At 48.9% G+C, this 20,485-nt stretch overlaps 1 protein-coding gene across 1 annotated transcript in view; it reads right to left on the bottom strand.

Moving 5' to 3' along the window:
• The window catches only part of LOC309453012 (galactosylgalactosylxylosylprotein 3-beta-glucuronosyltransferase 1-like), a 30,213-nt gene extending 11,676 nt beyond the window's left edge, over positions 1–18,537 (bottom strand). The window contains exon 1 of the mRNA XM_082076073.1: positions 18,410–18,537. The gene's annotated coding sequence lies outside the window, so the exon portion shown is untranslated. The remainder of the gene's footprint in view (positions 1–18,409) is intronic.
• Positions 18,538–20,485: the final 1,948 nt, after the last annotated feature.

Here is a 20,485-nt window from a genome sequence, read left to right on the forward strand (position 1 = left end):
TACTAGTAAATATACATATATAAAAGAATACAAAATAAGAGATACTAAATGCAGTTCCTCACAAACTCCATTGACACTGAGCAGTCAGTCCCAGGAAGCAGCACCTGGTCCTGAACAGCTGATCCCAAAGAGAGAAAAAAGGAAAAAAGGCAGAAAAGGCCCAGAGGCGTCTGCAAAATGGCAAAAGGCTGAACTAAACATGCCGAAAAGAACTCCCCCAGCTCTGACAAAAAGAGCGAAGAAGAACACGAGAGAGCAAGCAGAAGATCTTGACTCTCCTTAAACATAAAGCATGACACTAATGGGATGGAACGCACTTATTGGTCAGTCCAGATGTCAGTCAAGCTCTGCCCCATCCATGCCCCCCTTCCTCACTGCTTCACACCTGTGGGCAGGGCACTCAGAGTGTCCTTGGCTCTCAGACCAGAGCAATTGAAAACATTAACTCTGTCTTGGGGTATTCTCTCTTGTTCTCAAACTAAGTCCAAATAATGACAGTGTTAGCTACAAAAAGAAAAGTTTCTAACTGCATGAAGAAAATTAACTCATTTTCAGTCAAACCAGCACAGCTTCTTACGTTCTTGCTCAGGGAACTCCGTGGTGGCTGTTCCTCTACTTTCTAGCTAGTGAAAACTGATGAAGGAGTGGGCCAAGGAGTCTGTGTCGCCAGAGACACACAGGACTGTTTTCCTGAAGCCAGCAAGAGCCTTGTGCAGCAAAGATGCTGGTTCTGCATAATTTCGTTGCTTTCTGATGTCTGGGTCCAGAGCAGGTACAATAATCTCCTTCAGGCTTTAGTGCTGAAGGCATAGGTGTTTGGTAAGCTACAGACCTAGGCTGGACACAGGGCAGGGTACTCCTACACCAGGGGATAGTTTCCCTCCTTCCCTTACCGGCATAGCAGCACAGAGCAAAGCTTCCCATCACTCAAGGCCATGAGAACAGACAGAGACACCAAAGAAACCCACGGAGGGCTCTGCACTGTCTCATAACAGTGTCAGACATGTAGGTCCACCCAGGTCCTGGCTCAGGGTCATCACAACTCCTTGCTTCCTCTAGTATGCTTGCAATTACAAATGCCCCTGAACTAGAGTCAGGCAGCCAGTGGTTTTTCCCTTTAATAAAAGGCCTTAATTATACAGGCACAGTTTCTATGCAGCAGGCCTGCCCCTCCTGCAAACTCAAGTTGCTTCTGGAGGGAAGGAGAGGAGGAGGTGGCGGTGGCAGCTGTGTTACCAAGAGAGCACAGAGGAGAGTGGATTAGAGCTGGAGGAGCTTTATCAAATTCATTTTCTAGTTTTTTCTCCTCCTCCTCACAGGCAGCCCTGTTCATGCTTCCCAAACACTGCAAACAAGCAGAGGTGCTGCCTGTGTGTGCAACTCCCCTGTTGCTCCTTGCTCATTTATTTCTACATGAACCTTCTTTCTGTTGCTTCACCAAAGCATGCAATGCTGAAGAAGTTAAACCCTGCATATAGCACCAGGTTACTTGTGAAGCTTACAGACGAGCTAACTTCAACCCGGTTTTCAGAAAATCTGTCTTGAAATACCTTATTTTCTTTTTAAAACCTTACCTTCTCCCCCGCTACTGCCATGCCATGCATCCATCATGCTTCTGCTCTTCTCTGTTCCTTTACATCTTTCACCTGCCTCTTCTCAGTCCTTAAGAGTCTCTCTTCTTCCCTGTTTGCAGGAATAGAGGAATCCCCTGGCCTACTAATCATTTTAGCCTTCATCTCCTCTCCTTGCCCACACAAAGGCCCTTTGCATTTTCTTAATGTCCACCCTGCCCAGAATATTTCCCACAAAGTGGTCCATTAAAGCATCAGCCCATCCTCTAGAACATACAGAATCAAAACCCAGTCACATGTCAATGCCTCTGGGTAGTCTGCTGATGGCCCCAGCGGGGTTTACCAAGGTTTACTGCACATATTTTTACCTACTTTTTATAATTAAAAACAAAGTCCCCTAAGTGGCTCAGATTAATTGCATGCCTGGCTGGCAAGCATTACTGTGTGTATTCTTGGCACAACCAGCTACCTTCCTTCTGCCTTTAAACCCATTCAGAGTAGATCCTATTAAATGAGATTCAAGATCAGAAGAAAATTTTGTGATCATCTAAACCCACCTCCAGCGATCATCCCGTAATTCCTGGGTTTAAGCTGTAGAGGGCAGGGACTGTCTCTTAATGTGCTTGTACAGTCCTGCACTGATCCCAGCAGGAGCCTTTGGATGCGACTGCAATACAAATATTATTGATTGCACTCTCTTGCTGACTCTTTTCCTCCCTTGCTATTTCCCCTGTCCTCCCTATTCCTCTTTCTCTTCCCTTTTATTTTTTTTCCTAGTGTCTCCTGCAGCCCCTGTTTGTGTTACACACCCTTAACAACATTATCTGGATCTTTGATGGATGCCTTCAATATGCTGCCTGTAGCCTTCCTGAGCTGTTTTCCAATTACACATCCCTCTTCTTAATTTCATCCATCAATCTTCTGTTCTCCATGAAAAAATAAACGAACACACACACACACATACAGAGCACAAATCTGAGTATGATAGGGACAAAATGTTTCTCATACTACTCTCGATTCATGCTGCTTTGTCAGACTTCTCAACTCCTGGCACACAACAGCATCCAGTCTCCGTTTAAACTCATGTGCCGATGCAGGGGCCATTAATCTGAAAGGATTCAGGAGAAAAGAATGAGACAAGCACATAGTGGGAAGAGCCCAGTCCCAGCCTGGATGCCTCAGACTGATGCTAAAGAGAAGCAAGATCTGGCTGAGGCTCAGAGCATCACGTGTGACTGATCCCTTCATCTGCTGTTGACTAATAAGGAACACAGAGTAAAATGTGCTACAGGAAGGGCAGCTCAGGTGTTGGGAGCGCGATAAGGATTCCCCGGCTGGAGAAAACCTAGGCAGCCTCACTGTTCAGATGCAACTTCAAGAAGTCATATATGTGACTTTCTTCTTGAGTTGTGGAGTAGTTTGAAAGGACACGTGTGGGTGAATGGTAGAGAAAGGTGAAAGCTAGGGATAGGTCCAGCTGACAGGCATTTATAAAGCTGACATGTGATTTCAGGTGCCTGCAATTTTCCTATAGCCCTGTTGAAAAGCTGTTCAATTTATGTCCTCTTTGATAACTCTGAAATGGTTAGCATCACGCAGACTTTGGTAGTTACGTTCTGAGGTTTCATTTCTGCTCTCCACTCACCTGATTCAGCACAAGAATCACAACTTTTGAAAAGTTTGCTCAGCAGGCAAGATTATTTTGCAGCTTCTGGTTCAGGGCAGCCAGCCTGTCTGAGCCAGGCTTACAAGACCCTCAATGTTGGACCAGCCCCAGGACTGTATGTCTGTAGTCTGAGACACAGACTCTAAAGATCATTATCTTCCCAGAGGGACAAATTTCAAAGTTCAAACTGTCCCCTGGGAACTTTTCTAGGCAAGCACCCAAAGCAAACTAGTTTCAGCTAATGGAGTCAAAAGTTTCAAGAAACACCCTCTAATCTTGATTTGTACCATGTTCGCAAGCCTACTGTTCTGTGCATACCCTGGGAGGAGAAAGGCATGGAGAGGGGGAGGAGAGAGGGATGTGAGGAACAGAACTGGAGCAGAGCTGCTGGCAGGTTCAGATGACTCTTAATTTCACACACCGAAATTGTCAGCAGGGATTTTGCTTTGTTTTGCTTGCATTTTGCTGCCTCTCTTCATCAGCCCCCAGCCACCTTGAGGAAGTCCATGCAGATTTCATGAGTTCCCTAACTCCCAGTGTGGGAGATGTGATGCTGAAGGCAGAGCAGGGAGCTTTCAATTATTGATGAGAGCGACCTCTCTTTAAACAAGAAATGCATAATTCATGGCAGCGCTGGTATTTGTGGTGATCAGCAACGGCTCTGTCTCTGCTTTGCTGAAATCCACAGGAAACTGCTGTCCTCTCTCCCCGCCATTCCCTTGGGCCCATCAGAGCCTTCAGCTGAAACTTCAATACTGTTTAAAATTGAGACAAGCCTCGATGCTGCAGTGCTTTCCCTCACCGGGCAGTCTCCTCCCTGTTTGAGATGTGCACAATAAAGTGGGAGGATGGATTCAAGGAACCAACAGAAGTGGGTGGAATGGGTTATTGCTCTGGGATAAGCAGGGGTAATTACTGTGCAAACGCAGCCACAACAGGACATTTCTCGGCAGTGGGACTCCTCTGACCCTAAGACAGGTCTGCAGGAATGGCGTCAATGTCGGACAGAAAGGACAGGCTAGATCTAAAGGACAGCACTTGAGGGCTCATATCCAGCTGTATTTCTTGTGGGGGTGGGAAACAGAAGGCGAAAAGGGAGATTTGGTTTTCTGCTCAATAAATAGCAATTTCTACCTTAAACTCTGCTGGAACCAGGTAGCTTAAAAACAAAGCAAAAAAAAAAAAGAAGGAAGAGTGGGTTTTTTTCTAGGAAGGTAAATTTTAACAGTGGAATAGGGAAGGAAAAGGCTCTTTGATAACTCTCACTGGGATCTTGACTTCCCAGTAGCACAGGCAATGTAGGCCACTATAGTCCTGTCTGAAGGTGGAAGGCCGCTCTTCCGCTGGGGGTTTTAATCTTCCCTCTGCTGCAGATCTTGTGAATGACTCCGGGCAAGCGATGCCTGCCATCTGAATGAGGTGAGCACTTCCCTACCACTCCTGGGGATAGAGTGTGAGGCAAAATTAACTAAGCCCCCTGAAGAGATAAAAAACAGAGAGCTACAAATAATAAAACAATAAGGGGAAGGATGGCCAGGTTCTTCCCCAGGGCAGGAAAAGCAGAGCTACCAGCAGCTGTGGGGTTTCAAGGCTCTGCCCCATCTCCGCTCTATCACTCAGTGCACGGGCTCCTGTGGGGACAACTTCCCCGGGAAGTGAGTCACTCACAGCAAAACAGCTGCCCTTCCCAAGCCCCCACGCTTCTTCCTCAGATGCAAAGAAAGCCTTCATCCTCTCCCTGCCAGCTCCGATCCCTTCGCCATATGGGACTGCAATTACTTCAGCCCAGAAACCATGCTTGTCCTTGGGGAATGCACCGTGCACCCTCCACATGCCGATCCCTCCAGTGCCTGCGTGAATCCAAGTCAAGCGTCTTTCTTCAACCTTGGTCTGTAAACAGCTCAGCACAGTGCCTTTCTCCAGAGCGTCCTGATCCCAGATATGTGGCTTGTGTCTGAGCAGCATGGAGTGGGGGAGGATGATGCTTTACACAGGGCTTTGTTCCCAAGTTCATTAAAAAAAAAAAAAGGCAAAAAAAAAACCCAACAGAAAACAAAAAAGAAGTGAAGCTAATTAAATCTGCTGGCTGGATCCCACGGGAGCCAATACTTTTGAGACGGCGCGTGGCTCAGCCTGCTGTCCCCAGGAAGATCAAGGGTATCCAGGCGCTATCTGGGCTATCAGCAGGAACGAAGATAACCCAGTTCAGATATAGACTAGACCTTGAACTTGGCTGCAAAGCCCAGCTGTGCAGAGAGCCTTCCAGAGCCTGCAAAAGGAGGTCTAAACCAGACTATTTTTAATCAGCCTGGCCCCACATGTCCTTCACGGTCGACCCATACGACCTGTCACTGCCTTCTTGTCCCCCTGAGCTTTGGCAAGGGTGGGCTCTGCCCCGACCGTATTTCCCTGTGCTGCAGAACAGGGGTGCCAGAAATACCCAGAGAAAGATTGGCAGCTCGGGCCCAGACAGAAGCAGTAGGTACCAGATGTCTCCTGGGAAAGTCAGCTCTCTCCTGTGAGACCTTGCTGCTTGGAGTGATCCTTTCTTGAAAGGGAAGTCGAGAGCTTATTCAAATGTCAACTTCTCTCCCCTGCTGCCAAGCTCTGGCAGAACTGAGGTCCTTTTTAGGCACTGATGACTATTACAGAATAATCATTCCAAATGTATCAGCGTGAATCAGCCCAATATCTGCATTATCCAAAAAAAAAAAAAAATTCTTTTTTCCAAGGAGGCAAAATAATTCTAAGGAAGCAGAAACAATACTGGATTGTTCGAAAGTATCTGTACATTTCAATCAGAGCTTTTCCTACTGAGTTAACAGCTGATTCCTCTCCAGCAGGAGTGGGAGCTGTCATTTTACAGGTTTCTTACAAAAGCAGAAAGGAAAAACCCATAGTATTTGCTTCCAGAACATTTTCAAAGACGGAGAGGAATTACTTTTTCAGAGAAAAGGCATTAGGCATTATTTGATGGATAATTACATTTCACAGGTGCTTGTTTGGGGGAAAAACATTTCACGTTGATCACAAGCTCCTTGTAAAGATATGGGGCACAAAGGCCAATGCTGTTTCTCTGGTAGCAGCCAGGATGCAGAGATGCGCTTTGATCTTAGATATGTGTCAATATGACATCAAATGCATACCTCCAGAGGAACATACTCTCACTAATGCACACTCTTGATTGATTTAGACAGCTTGTTTTCCTCCTGTTTTCAAAGGCAATGTTAAAATGCTCTTCCCTGCTGGACTTCCCAGTTACTCCTAGGGAGGGCAAAAGAAACTGAAGGAGAAGCTGCTCTGGCTGAAGTCACACTGAAAATGAGTGGAACAGCAATTATGCCATTTAAAACACAGATGCAGCTAAAGATGTCTACTGTCTTCCCAAAACCTGTGGAAATACTGCCATTTTAATGGTTACATGTGTGTGCTGGCACGCTGGAGAACCAGAGTCCAGACCCCTTACTGCACAGAAACAACTGTGGGCAGAGGATGCGTGCTGAATTGTGTGATCACGAAAACATCATACAAACAGCAAATTTGAGCAGAATGTTTTTGTGGGTGGCTGCTCCAGAGATTAACACAGGATGGACTCTGGCCAGCACTGATGAGTTGCCACCACATCAGGCAGGAGTTGGTTAAGTGAGAAGTGGAAAGAGGAGAAACACCACTTTGGCCTCCTTGATGGACATTTTTGCTGTTGCAGCTCTCTGAGCTGTGTGAAACATGCTTGATCTGTAACTAGCTGAGATGGTCCAAAATGCTAATTCTGATCTCTTCCTCCAAATAAATCATCAGCACTCATTAGATTTGCCACTTGCTGTGCAGCATCCAAGTGTCATGCAGACACTTTTCAAAACAAATGGAGAATGGAGAAATAAAGTGGTACCTAGAGAATTGTCTTTTGCAGTAGATATACGTTATGGTCCGCTGCTTGATCTGTACCTTGAATGCCACATCTGATCTGTATAGCTTTGGCTTGATTAAAAGAAACACCAGAATGACAATTAGAGAGTCAGAAAACAACAGTGTTTGTTCTCCTGCCGTTTGCATATGAAATGGAAAGGGAGGAAGGGAGTGACAGAAAGAAGGGGCAGGAAGGTGATGGCCAGTGTCCTGCTGAGGCCGTCCTGCTGTCCTTCTCTGTCCTAACAGAGACAGACTCTGGACCATGAGCAGGCCACATCCAAATCCCAAGGCATCTGAGATCAAGAGATCCATATGTGATTCCCACCTTCCAGGAATGCCAGGGGAGCAGTCAGGACAACAGTCAAAATATCTAACTTAGGCACTGGCAGAAGATAACCTTACATCATGACAGAAAGAAGTTTTTATTTGTAGAAAAAGCATGCAGTGGATGCATTTGGGCGAATTGATAGAGCTGATGTGTAGCAAGTGCCAAATGCCCCTTTGTGACAAGAAATCCAGTCTTACCAGAAAAAAAAAAAAAAAAAAAAGTTTTGGTTACTATTTTTCCAGGTCTTGCACTGTTAAAATGGAAGAGGGTTGCCTGTTGGGAAGGCAAGGAAGGCTGTGAGGGAATTGAGGGCAGATGAGCTCACAGCACGAGAAACAAACTCCACTTTCTTCTAGAGTGCACAGGGCTTGCCACAGGGATTGGTTGTATAGGGACTGCACTCTGCTGTGCTCCTTAACTGAAAATGAGTGTGACCTGAGCTGAAAGTGGTCTTCGCATGTGATGCCTATAAACCTTCTCTTGGGAGGGAGGTCAGCCTATGCTGTATTGTATTAATGGGCTTCTCTGTGAATTTGCATGCTTCAGCTGCTCAAGACCTACATGTTGTAAGGGGTTGATGCTACTGTCCAAGCTGGCAAATTGTCTGCTCTGTCTGTCCCTTGAGCTTGGAGTGTGATCTTCGCACAAATACCAGCAAGAAAATACTGTGAGGTGCGTCTCCCCAGCTCTTACATCTCTGCACTTGGGGCTGCTGGAGAGTGCTGTCCTTCCTACCTCCCTTCCACATGGATGGGATGCCAGTTGGCCTTGGGCAGAGTAACTGAGGAACACATATTTCTGTTTGGAGGGAGGGATGAACTAGGCTTTCTTCTGAACCCTTCTCTGCTCTTTTGAGAGCCCTCTGAGCTCCCTTCAAACACAGATCAGGCTGGCCTGAAACATCAGGGCAGATGAAGAGCAGTCTCGTGTTCAAATAAGAAATGGGCTGCTGCTGTAAATCTCAGAGGTGGATCTGGATCTCTTCTGATTCTGGGGAGCCATCTGGCTCTCTCCTTGTGTTGGGGGCAGGAAAGCACCCTCTGGTTATCGAAAAGCTTTCTGAGCACTGGGTCAATGTGTAGTCTCTCCACAGACACCAATACTGGTAAAAGTGGCAGCTGCCGAAATAGAGACTGGATCTCTAGATCACAAATGCCTTAAAACGAAGGTCAAATTTGCCCTTGCTGGACAATGAGCTCCTGCCCCTGAAGCACAATTCTGGTTGCTTTTCACAGTCTTTGTCCTTAACAAGATTCTGTATATTATGTGAGTGGTGAACAGTATTTTCTCTCTTTCTGCAGTAAGAGAGACTTTTTCTACTTATTAACTCTCTCCCAGCAGAAGGATGCTGGGTGCTGCCCAAGTTGCGCTAATCTTAGGATTATGTTACTAAGGTTGATCCTACCCTTTTCTTTCCCAAACCCCTGCAAGCATGCACACATCCTACCTCTCTGGCTCATGCCTGGCATGCCAGTCTTCTATCAATGGTTATCTTGTGTGTCCTCAGCGTGACATACACCTTGGTGTTTCTGAGCTACAGCAGGATGAGGCCAAAAGCAGTTCTCTGTGAGGGTATTTGTAGAGGTCAACAAACCAGGTGAGGAATTCCCAGCTTCTCACATGCACATGTGAACTACTTCCATCCCTTACCAGCTCTGCAAAAATACCCCCAAAGGGCCAGTAACAGTTCCTAGGCAGGGGAAACATCCCAAAACTTCTTGGGAAGGAAGAAATTGGCTTCCTGGTTCTGCTGCTGTAACTAATTTCTAGGCCATTTGTGTTTGTCCTGACGCTCAGGTCAGGACCCATGTTGAGCTTAGGAGAGAAATACCTAGCATCAGATTTTAGCTGTCTGGTAAGTTCAACGCAGAAGGGAGTGCAAAAGAGCGGAAATCATGACTATAGACTATTTTGCACCAGTGTTTAACAGCTACAGGACTTGGTTTGACTTCCAGAGAGACGCAATTCAGGTGTGGCTTGGATTGCTGGATGGGTTGCATCAAATAGAGCGTGGCCAGCAGGTTGAGGGAGCTGATTCTGCCCTTCTGCTCTGGTGAGACCCCACCTGGAGTTCTGTGTCCAGCTCTGGAGCCCTCAGTACAGGAAAGACATGGACCTGTTGGAGAGGGGCCAGAGGAGGCTACAAAGAGGGCTGGAACACCTCACCTATGAGGGCAGGCTGAGAGAGTTGGGGTTGTTCAGTGTGGAGAAGGCTTCAGGGATACCTTATTGTGGCATTTCAGTAATCAGTGCCTGTAAGAAGGATAGGGACAGACTTTTTTAGCAGAGCCTGTTGAAATAGGACAAGGGGTAATGGTTTTAAACTAAAGGAGGGGAGATTCAGGCTGTACCTGAGGAAGAAATTATTTGCAATGAGGGTGGTAAAACACAGGCAGTTTGCCCAGAGAGGTGGGAGATGCCCCATCCCTGGAAGCACTCCAGGCCAGGCTGGACGGGGCTCTGAGCAACCTGATCTAGTTGCACATGTCCCTGCTCATTGCAGGGAGTTGGACTAGATGAGCTTTGAAGGTCCCTTCCAACCCAAACTATTCTATGATTCTATGAACAAAACTTGCTGAAGGCAGCTTATCTACTGCTGAATGGGAGCAGGTGTTGACAGGAGAGCCATGGGGGTCCACGGCAGCACCTGCAGAAGAGGCTATTAGGTGGGATGAAGTGTGCAGAGTTTGTCTAGCAGGCTAATGTGACTGGGAGTGCAAGAGGAAAGATTGATCATGGTACATGAACGGTACTGGATTCGTTCTCAAGTGGGTGACAAGAAATGGAAGTACCATGCACAAAGGCTTTTGGAGGCGCTAGGAGCAATTTTTAATTATTCTTTCTCAGACAATCCTTTGGAGCAAACTATATTCACCCACAAAATTCTTCTTAGCTTAGAGGTCAGCAGTGATGCCTGGATCTTGGTGAAGTGCTTAGCAGTGTCCTCTGCCTTCCCTTGTAATGGAGCTGTCGATGCATATCAAGTAACAAGAGATTTGTTGCATTTTCCTTAATGCTCCAGAAGTCCTGTTCTAACATGGAAGCCAGAAACATCACTTCTGCTCTAAAGAAAGCTCCTGTTATCATTTGATAACATGCTGCTGAGTGCTGTAGGTTTGAGGAAAACAGGAAACAGCATGAGTGTTGCTAACCAGAATGAGAAATACACTGGGATTACTCGAGGAACTATTGAGAAGCCTGTGTGCTGCTACAGTGCAAGAGGTGCTGGTATCTAAGGGTGAAGGGGAGATGTGTGCAGCGCAGAGGGCTGGACTGGAGAGGACATCTGAAATATCTAGTTGTTGACAAAACAGAAGCTGCAAGAGATTGTTTGGAGTAGGATAGAAGAGGTAGTTCCAATGGGAAAAAAATAATAAGAGGGGTGGATCAGAAATGCTGGCCAGGTTGAGATTTCCCACTTGATAGCACTTGCCAAAATGCAAATAATTCCTCCTTCCTAAGATCTGCCAGGAGACCCCTCAGCTACGTGGAGTCAGCGGTTAAGGCCCCTACCTCCTTAACTATTGCTCCGCAGAGGTGGGGGGCTGGCATGCATGTCTGAGGGAAGAAAGAAATTTGCTGTGGACCTTGGAGCAGAAGGATTTGTCAGCTCGCCTCGGACTGCCCTGCCCAGCCCGAGATCCAGCTCAGCCAAGCTCATGTCTGACTTCAGCAGATGCTGCCTGTGGGCTTTGTAGAGGTGCATAGGGATAATCAGGATTTGGTTTCTGTTTGCTTGCTAATTTGAGCCCCTGCTGTGAGATCTGAATGTTTCTGAGGATTCTATATTAGCTTTAATGATTAAAAAATTATTTCAATGCTTAGTGAAGAAGATGCATGATCTCTCACTGAAGCCGCTTAGCAACAGGACTCATTAAGACATGTATTAGTACAGAAAGATACCCTTGCCCCAGCGTCCTCTTGGAATGACTATCCACTCATCTAAACAAGATAAAGGTCTTTGCCGGCCTCCTTTGAGGCCAGAGGTTAAAGCATTCAACTGTGAAACAAGATTTCTTGGTTCTTTTTCTGGCTTCAACAACGTGTAAGTGTGTGGATCTGGGCAAATCATTTCACCTGCTTCAGTGCCTCAGTTCCCCCACAGGTAAGATGAGCACAATAATGTATAAGCACTTGGGGAAATGACTTTCAAGTGCCTAAGCTCATTAGAAAAAACAAACAAACAAATCCCAACAAAAAACAAAACCAAAGTCCCCCAACAACAACAACAAAAAAACCCAACCAAACAACAACAAAAACCAACCAAAAAACCCAAACCCTTGCAGTGAGTTAAGTGTCTCAGCCTCTTGACAGTAGCTTTTACAAACCACATGGTTTGCATTGCCCTCCTGAAACCCAACATACTGTTAGCTAATTACAGGAGAGGAAAAAAAAGATCGCCTGGCCCCTTACCATCTGATGGTAGCCAAGTAGAGATGTTAAAAACTTGTTATTTGTATCAAAAGAATTCATTTTAGGCAAAGCCTGGCAAAGTATTTCTGGTTACCCTTGAAGGAGAAAGAGGGCCATTCCTGGGGCAGGAACTAATTTTGCTCAAGGAACACTCTTAAATAGCATGTCTGAGAGGAGAACAGTAATACTTGGTGTTTTATTATCCCCGGAGTCACTCATTGAACCATTCAGGCAGTACCATTTCCCTTATGGGGGGAAACTGAGGCAGGGAAGAAGTGGACAAAAAAAGCACCATTTTGGACCACAATATAAGAGCTGAGGAGTTCCCGGCTCCTGGGCTTGCAGAAGGGATATTTAACTTCATATACGAATGCACAAGCCTTGGGTGGAACTTAATGTAGTGTGGGGGTGAGAGAAGCACAGACGAAAAGTTTAGGGAATAAAAAAGGGTGTAGGTGAGATAGTAAGGTGTGACTGAAAGTGGTTCCCGAGGGAAGGAGAGGGAACAGGAGAAGAGATGAGGTTAAAGGGGAATGGGAGAAAAGAGGAGCAGGAATGAACAAGGCCAAGGGAGCAGGAGACCAAGTGGGACAGCAAGCAGGAGGCACAATCAGAGCATTTGAAGAGATTGCCTATTTTGCTTCTCCTTTTTTTTATGTGTGTGATCTTGCCTTGAAATTGCAAGAATGTGGCAGCACAGCACTGGCACTCTGATTTATTAATTCCATCCCATCCCACCAGCCCATAAAACAAAAGCATCTGTGTTTGCTCAAGAGGAGCACATGAAGGGCCTCATTCATGTCAGAGGTGGAGAGGGAAGCTGGCAGATACAGGAAAGGCATCGGCGCCTCCTTCCTTTTCACCTTTGTGTGGATCTGGGCTGGGGGAAGGGCCGCAGGAGGGAAGGATCCAGGGGATGGGATATCGGGAGGGAGAAAGCTAAGATCAACCCAGTGGTCCATGCAGGAGAAAAGGGAGAGGGGAGCCAGCGAACACACTATGCTGGACCACCCCCAGTGAGGAAGTCACTCCAGCACTGCAGAGGGGACAAAATCCCTTGCTGTCACCTGGGCTTGCCCAGCACTGGCCTCAGAGGTGGCACTTCGCAGTTTTGCCCTGATGAACGGCACTCCTATTGCTGTAGTTGCAGACAGGGCTTTCAGGGAGCCCAGCACTGTTGCATGACCTGTAGCTATGGACATAACAATAATAATAAATTTAATCTGCCAGCTGTAGGAGAAATATGCCCTTACAGCTGGGTTTTTTAGCACGCTTTCAGAATGAGGAAGGCTCAGGCCGAGGTGAATATTAGCTACCCTATTTTAATGACTGGGACATGAAGGGGGAGAGGAGCTAGCAACTTCTACTCCTGCCAGGCAAGGATCAGACTCTGCTGTTTCTAGAGAGAGGTACTGGGAGATTTCTGTTGGACACAGAGGACCTTGCTAAAACCACATCTCTACCCCTGCCCTTAGAGACGGTGTCTCCAGCAGCCAGGCTGCCCTGCAAAGCTGCATGGGGAGCATCACCTCAGGGGAAGCAAGGTCTGCAAGCTAATGCTGCCTGCCTGCTCCCTGGCTTTTCTTCCCAGTTCTCCCACACAAGGACTGCTGAGGAGCAATCCTGCTTTGCCAGCAAAACGCAGAGTTCCCATGTGCCCTGTACTCCCACACACAAACCCACCGTGAACTTACAGAATGAGACAACGTTGCTGCTCTAAAATCTTTTATCCAGAGCTGATATTGTCTGACTGCTAACCCCGTTCAGCTCCACATATCCCAGAACTTGCTTGGCTACAGTCTGGCTGTACTGGGAATATATGCCCTTGCTCTCTTTGCCAAGAGGTAACATCCAAAGAATAGGTCAATACCATTTTCTTTTGTAATGCAGCATTATTCATAAACCAGCACCACACAAAGTTGCCAGGGTGCTGGCAGTCTATTAAAATCAACAGCACAGGCAGGGGAAGTATTAGCCTAAACAACACTGGACCAGCTCAAATCTCATCAGAACTTAACCTGAACCTGCTCCAGCTGACAAAAACACAAACCTGTGAGAGTTAAGTGTCAGCACACAGGCTGGAAAACACATATTTTTTGCTCCTGCATGGAAATGAAAATATGCCCCAGTGATCTTCACTCAAGCATGTCTGTCTTCTTTTGTCCTCTGTCTCTTACATTGATCAATGTTGTGGCTTTCGGAAGGTACAAGAAATCCTATGCTAGACAATTGTGAGAGGTTGAAGCCTGAAGATTTAGATCTATTTCAAATGGACTGTCCTGTCCAGTGATGAATGATCTACTATCCATCAAAATGTCTCCTCTTTTCCCGAATCCTACACTCAGCACTAGCAGCATCTTGTAGCAGCACGTTCCACATGTCACTATGCACAGCACGGGAAAATGCTTACTTTTATCATCATCAAGTTGCTACCTTTCACCTTTTCCTGAATGCAATCCAGTTCATCTGCTAAAACACATATAGAGAAGCATTTGTTCTCCCTGTTCTACATTGTTGATCGCTTTGTTTTTCACCCCCATGTCCTTCCTCATTTGTCTCTCTGAGCTAACTAGCCCTGTCTTAACGAATCTCTCTATGTGCATCAGGCAGTTGTGGGGTTACCTGCTCAGAGGAAGGATGAACAGCAAGCAAAACCTAAAGGTCCCTGTGCTGGGGCTGCAGATCCCAGCTCTGTGTCACAGCCCTGGGAAGCTGTGTCTCCTGAGGAAACTTAGCTCACATTTTATAAATTTGAGGAATTTGCAGAGTGCAATGTTTTTATCTCAGGGGGAAGGATCTCAGACAGCCCCCCGCACCGCACAGCAGAGGAAGCCAACAAGGCAGTTGATTGAACACTTGGGAGCATTGGCAAAGTAGATAAATTCGAGCTCTTAAGAAAGACCTTCGGGAGCACTAATGTCACATGAGAGTGAGACAGAAGAGACTTCAAGCTCTTAATTATGAGCCTGCACATCTTGAAACAGCATGAAAGGAAGAAGGACTGAGTTTTTATAAGTGTGCTGACCATGGGTGGGGTTGCTGTTTGCAGGCATACACCAGCCTGGAAGAATTGATAGGGTCTGACCAGTGTTCCTTTTGAAGGGCAGGCTTCAGACAGTCATGCTCGAGAGGAGGGTGACCGACAGCCACAAGTCTCATCTGCACGCTGTATTTATTAGTCTTCTTGGTAGGTTTTAAATCGCAGTCCTGTTAGGATGAGCTGCTTCCCAGCAAGTGCTTCTCAGAGATGCAGGGGCCTTGCCTGGGAGACAGACGATCTGGGGCTGTCTCAGCTCTGATGCTATCAGCTGCAGTGTCTCCCTTGTAAGTGGGGGTAGTCATCCTGACAAACAGCTCTGTATGTGGGCAGGGAGTGCTCTTAATCACGTATGCGGAGTACTTTGAGATCTCAGGATGGGAAAGCAGTGCGGACAAGCATAATGCTTATTATTTGACGGAAAAGCCAGGAGCAAAAAGGGCAGAGCAATTCTAGACTTCTCCAGGGCCCTGCAGGTGTAAGACCCAGCTTCCAGTCTGGCTTATTGCTACCTTTTTAGGCTTCTTCTTTTATTAGGAACAATTAAATACAAGGAGGAAGGGGACAGATATCATCTTTCCTGTGTACATCCTGCAGAATAATTGCAGAGCTTTCCTGGAGCAATTCTGCATGCTCAGTAAAGGGCATCTTTGGAGCCTATCAAATATCTCATCCCTCGTAGGCATATATATGAAGGTTTGCAGCATACATCAGGAGATCTCTTTGTTGCTCCCAAATATTGGGAATAGGAAAGACAACTGGGAGTGCTGAAGAGAAGGAAGAAGAGGCCTTTGAAGAAGCCCCATGAGGTGGATAGGGTTGCGGGGTGGCTCCTCATGGCTGGGACAGCAACATTGCCTCCCAAGGCATCAGTGGGAAGCTGGGGGTGACTGTGCCTGCAGCATCAGCACCTCGAGGGAGCACAGCAGCAGTGGCTAGAGCCGTGAAGGCACTGAGAAACATGCGCTGTGCAGGTGATTACTGTGGTGAAGTGGGGTGTAAAGCCATCCAAGGATATGGCTGGAGTGAATCAGCTCCAGGCTCCTGCCAGCAAGCTGCCTGCTAGGTACGACTTTGCTCTCAGACCCTAAGGACATCTCCTGGCCTGCTGCTGAAGCAGAGAAAAGTTACCTGCCAAAAAGCACCTCTACGGATGCTTCGCAGGCAAGAAGAAAGGATGCTGGGTACGCAGGAGACACAGTTTGAGCTGTCCACCTCGGACACTCTGCAGGGAAGATGCCATCGGAAGACACAAGCACTAGTCACAAAGACATTCCCAAAACATGGCAAGAATGTGAATTTAAGGGCTGTACATTGTGGAAGTATATGCTTTCTTGCATACATTTAGCTGCTCTATAGCTCTGTACAGCTCCCTAGGCAACAGTCTTCCCAAATGACACCGTAACAAAGCCAAAAAGTGCCGGAGCCTTGCTCATTAAAAATCCTTGCCATGGGGGCAAGTGTCCTCAGCCCAATTGCTTTACTTTCTATCCCATGGCTGCTAAGTGCCTTGCAAGTCAGGCTGGGGCCCTCCATTGTAAAGGTGGCTGCATCTCAGCTGTGCTCTGTGTCAGCAGGTTGAATCACTTTGGTATTGCAAGGTTGCATAAATGGTTTATCAATTATTGTAATTATTACTACACCGAAAATGTCAAAGAAGCCAAAAGCTTTAATTTGATCTCATCCGATTCCTGAAATACCCGATACTACACATTAGCTGCTCAGTGAATCTACATTAACTGTCCTGTGGAGCCTTAATTCAGTGCAGACTGAAGTGCCCTGAAAGTGATATTGAAGTCGCTCCCAGGAGAGAAGGAGGGGAGGAATCACAGCCACTGGGCTCCTGACACAGTGTGTGCTTGGTCGCCAGCACTCACATAGGGTCTGTGTCCCAGGCGTGCCCACAAACAGATAACTTCCAGGAAATTATGGAACAGGCACTGACCAAAAGTGATTCCAGCCCCTGCATCCTGCTTCAAGGCACAGAGAGAGGGGGACTGGCAGCACGCATAGCTGCAAACAGATGTGACACAGGCTGTCACATACAGCTTTGCCAGTGCCCCCCTGCTGCCCTGTAACCCTCTCTATTATTACCTGAGACTGACCTCCCCATAATGTCCTACCAAGATATCTCATTTCAGAGTAATGATGGCCTCCCTTCTGCAAGTATCAGCCTGTCCCGCTGTCTCTGTGCGCCTGTCTCCCAACTCACTATCTGGCTCCTGTTCCTAGCCCTATCTGAGGCTGTCTGGCAGTCCAGGGATGTAAGGCATGAACGTCACCACCCATTTTTCCCTTTTGCACCAGACGAGATTTGAGCCTGAGCAGAGGTAGGTGATCAGACTTATGTGTGAAGTCGCTGTACCCTGCTGTACTCTCCACATACATGCTTTGCACGAGGAGGCCTCCTCTGGGTCCAAGAAAGGAGCCGAAAACACCTGCAGAGGCTGTGTCATTCATGCTCCCCCACTTCTCTCAGACCTGCACAGGCTTCGAGTTGCCAGATGGGTATTTATTGTTTGTCATTATTGCTCTGCTATGGTGATGCTTGGTGCTGCCCTGCTGATCTGAACACCCCTTTGCCCAAGTGCACACAGAAATTGTGCCTTGGCAGATTTGCCTGAGGAGTTACTGAGGAACCAGCTACTTCCCTCCAGATTTGCAGCACCTGGGTTTTTTTCTCCCTCCCATGCATCAGCTGCTGAGTCTGCCTGTCCTATCCCCTGGCCTTGGGGTGGATGGACAGGTGGCAGCAGCAGAGGAGGGTGAGAAAAAGAACTTTCAAACTCTGCCACACAGGACCATCCACCCCAAACTCTGCTCCAGAAAACCAGCAAGTGCATCCCTTGACAGACACCCATGTGCCAGGCAGGGGTGAAAAGGCGCAGAGACCTTCCCCAGCCCTCCTGCTCTTGCCCTGTCCCAGTTCACCTCTTACCAGAGAGCCCCCAGCTCCTCATCACGGGGATACCTGCTCAGGGTCGGACCCCACCTGGGCTCTGTGTGGCCACGCACAAATCCCATCACCTGCCTGTCCTTTGGCTTCCCCGGTATCTGTCACGGACAGGCGCAATAAAACCTATCAGGAGGCAGCGGAGTGCCCGGCACCCGCGTTTGGGTAACCTGGTTGGAGATCCCCTCCAGCGCTGACTCGGCGGCTGCTGCAGCCACGAGTGGATAGCCCCCGGTACTGGGGGCATCACCCCACAGCTGGAAAATTCCAGCCTGGCAGCGGCATGTTGCTTCTCTGGAAGGTACTCGGGCCGTGGGAAGAGAGGCGTGCAAGGACAGGGACTCCCCACGATGCGCGGAACCGGTTCGGACGCTGGGCACGGGTGAAGTTTGGGGACCCGGCTGCTGGTCCCGGGGCAGCGTACCCCTCCCAGCGCCAAGCGCTGGGCACCCGGGGAACCGCAAGGTCACCCCTGTATCCCTGGCGCTCCCTCCACCCCCAAAACCCCGGTGCCCGGGGGCCTCCCGCTTACCTGGCGAGATGCGCCGGTCACGGCGGAGATGCCGGGGCGCCGAGCGCGGGGCGGCACCGCGTCGGGGGCTGCCGGGGAAGCATCGCCCGCCGCCGGGCGGAGGTGTGCCCTCCCCGCCGGCCCTGCTGCCGCCGCGGGACCGGGACCGGCCCGTCGGCGCTGCCGGTGGATGGCGGCGACCGCCTTCAGACGGCGCCGACGATGCGGCTACGCGCGGCGCGGAGCCGATTTAAGGCCACCCTGTGCCGGGGGTGGGGGGAGCGCCAGGGCCGCCCGCAGCCGGCTGCTGCGCGCCGCGCATCCCGCGGGGCCACCTTAAGCGGGGCAGGGGCGACAGCGGAGCAGGCAAGGGGGGAAGGAGCAGCGAGCAGGCGACCCGAGCCGGGCCCGGGGGGGAAGGCGAGCGGGGCCGGGCACCGCCGCAGCGCTGACCCCGCCGCCCGGAGCGCCGCGCCCGGGAGCGTCGCGCCGCCCAACGCGGGGTCGCGGTCGGCGGCGGGGAAGGGACAGGGAGCGGGGCCCTTTCCCTAGAAGGGGAAAGTTTCCCTCCCCCGGGGCCGGCCGGTGCTTTCCCCGCTGAAGGCGAGGGAGCGGGATTGATTTGTCTCTCCAGGGAGACTCGTTTTGCTACTGTCCGGGTGCTGGACTGATTTCTCGGTCTCTGATGAAGCTCTGGCTGCCCCGAAGAGGAGCTGCCTGCCATCGCTACAGACTCTCAGGGTGGACTAAGAATGAGGCAGCCTATGGGGTACAGCCCAAATCTGAGGCCCACAATGGTTCTGGGTTTTGTTGCCCCACTTGCTACTTGATGGCTAACATCGCTGATGTGTGCCTCAGTTTCCCTTCTATCTCTGAGCTAAGTAAGGAGAGTTAGCACAACTGCTTCCCATTGCAGTGACCACTGGGTGATTTCTTGCATGGGCCACATAAGCAGCCATAGCCAACGTTTTGTCTGGCAGCCTCTGCCTAGGAGCAGGTTTTGCGTGAGCAGAAGATGGGCCTGCTGTGGCTTTTCCCTGCCTGACTCCAATGTGAGCTGTGTCTCACAGCTGCAAAGTCACCATGCTTCTTCAAGGTGTGTGCATGAAGCAGCTCTTCAGCCTCTCAGTCAGCTCTCTGGGGCTGAATGCACAGAAAGCAGAAGGAGAAGTGAGGACTATCATATCTCAGCTCTGCTCTAGAAGTCTTATTTCCAGTCTCCTCCTCCTTGCACAGGGCAGGACAGCACGTCTGCTCCCCACTTAATTTCCTGAGGGTTATGACTGTCGCATCCCAGGATTTTCTCCTGAAGAGATTGCCCCAGCTTTCAGCAAACCACAAGGCACAGAATGTAGAACAGTCCCAGGTTCAGGTGGGGACTTGTTGATCAAGTTTGGCTTCAAATAACAAAGCTCCTGCTGTGGGATGCATAAAGCAGGGCAAAAGGTTTTGAGATCCTTGGCTGGAAAGTGCTCCTGGAGAAGAACAAGAGAAGCCTGTCTCCTCAGGTTAGCTGGCAGGTCTCAGCCACATTTCTGGAGCAGACGTTGCTGAAAACACCTTGGAAAGAAAGACATCAAGTGACATTTTACAGCCCAAATGACATTTACAAAGTGCAACACAGAGGTGAACCCGACACGGGCAAAGCAGCAGGTGTGTGTGTGCCAGTGCCTTTGCTCACCTGCTTCTCCCCTTGCCAAAGTGACACTCTGAGCCAGATGTGTTCAGCCCCCGGCAGGACCTGCTGCCACGCTCACTGCTACCATGCTCACAGCTGTGCAAACCCACTGGCTTTGTTCTCACACAGCTCCATAGGCCAGAATGGGGCATGAGATCACCTCTCTTCTTCACCAAGTGTGTTGAGGGCTGGCATTATCCAGCCATGGTACCCCAGCCTGCCCTCACTGGGAGAAAGCCATCCATTTATGCATGCATCTATCCATCTATCCATCCACCCACCCACCCAACCATCCAGCTGTCCTCAGTGTTGGAGACATAAAGTTCCCAGGTTGTACAGTTGTCCCAGGAGAGTCCTGTGTGCTGAGGGATGAAAGCCAGCATGTGGGTGTCAGGAAATGGTGAGATGCTTCCCTGCAG

Source organism: Streptopelia decaocto, assembly GCF_964273445.1.
Source record: "Streptopelia decaocto genome assembly, chromosome: 1".
In the NCBI taxonomy this organism is placed as follows: domain Eukaryota; kingdom Metazoa; phylum Chordata; class Aves; order Columbiformes; family Columbidae; genus Streptopelia; species Streptopelia decaocto.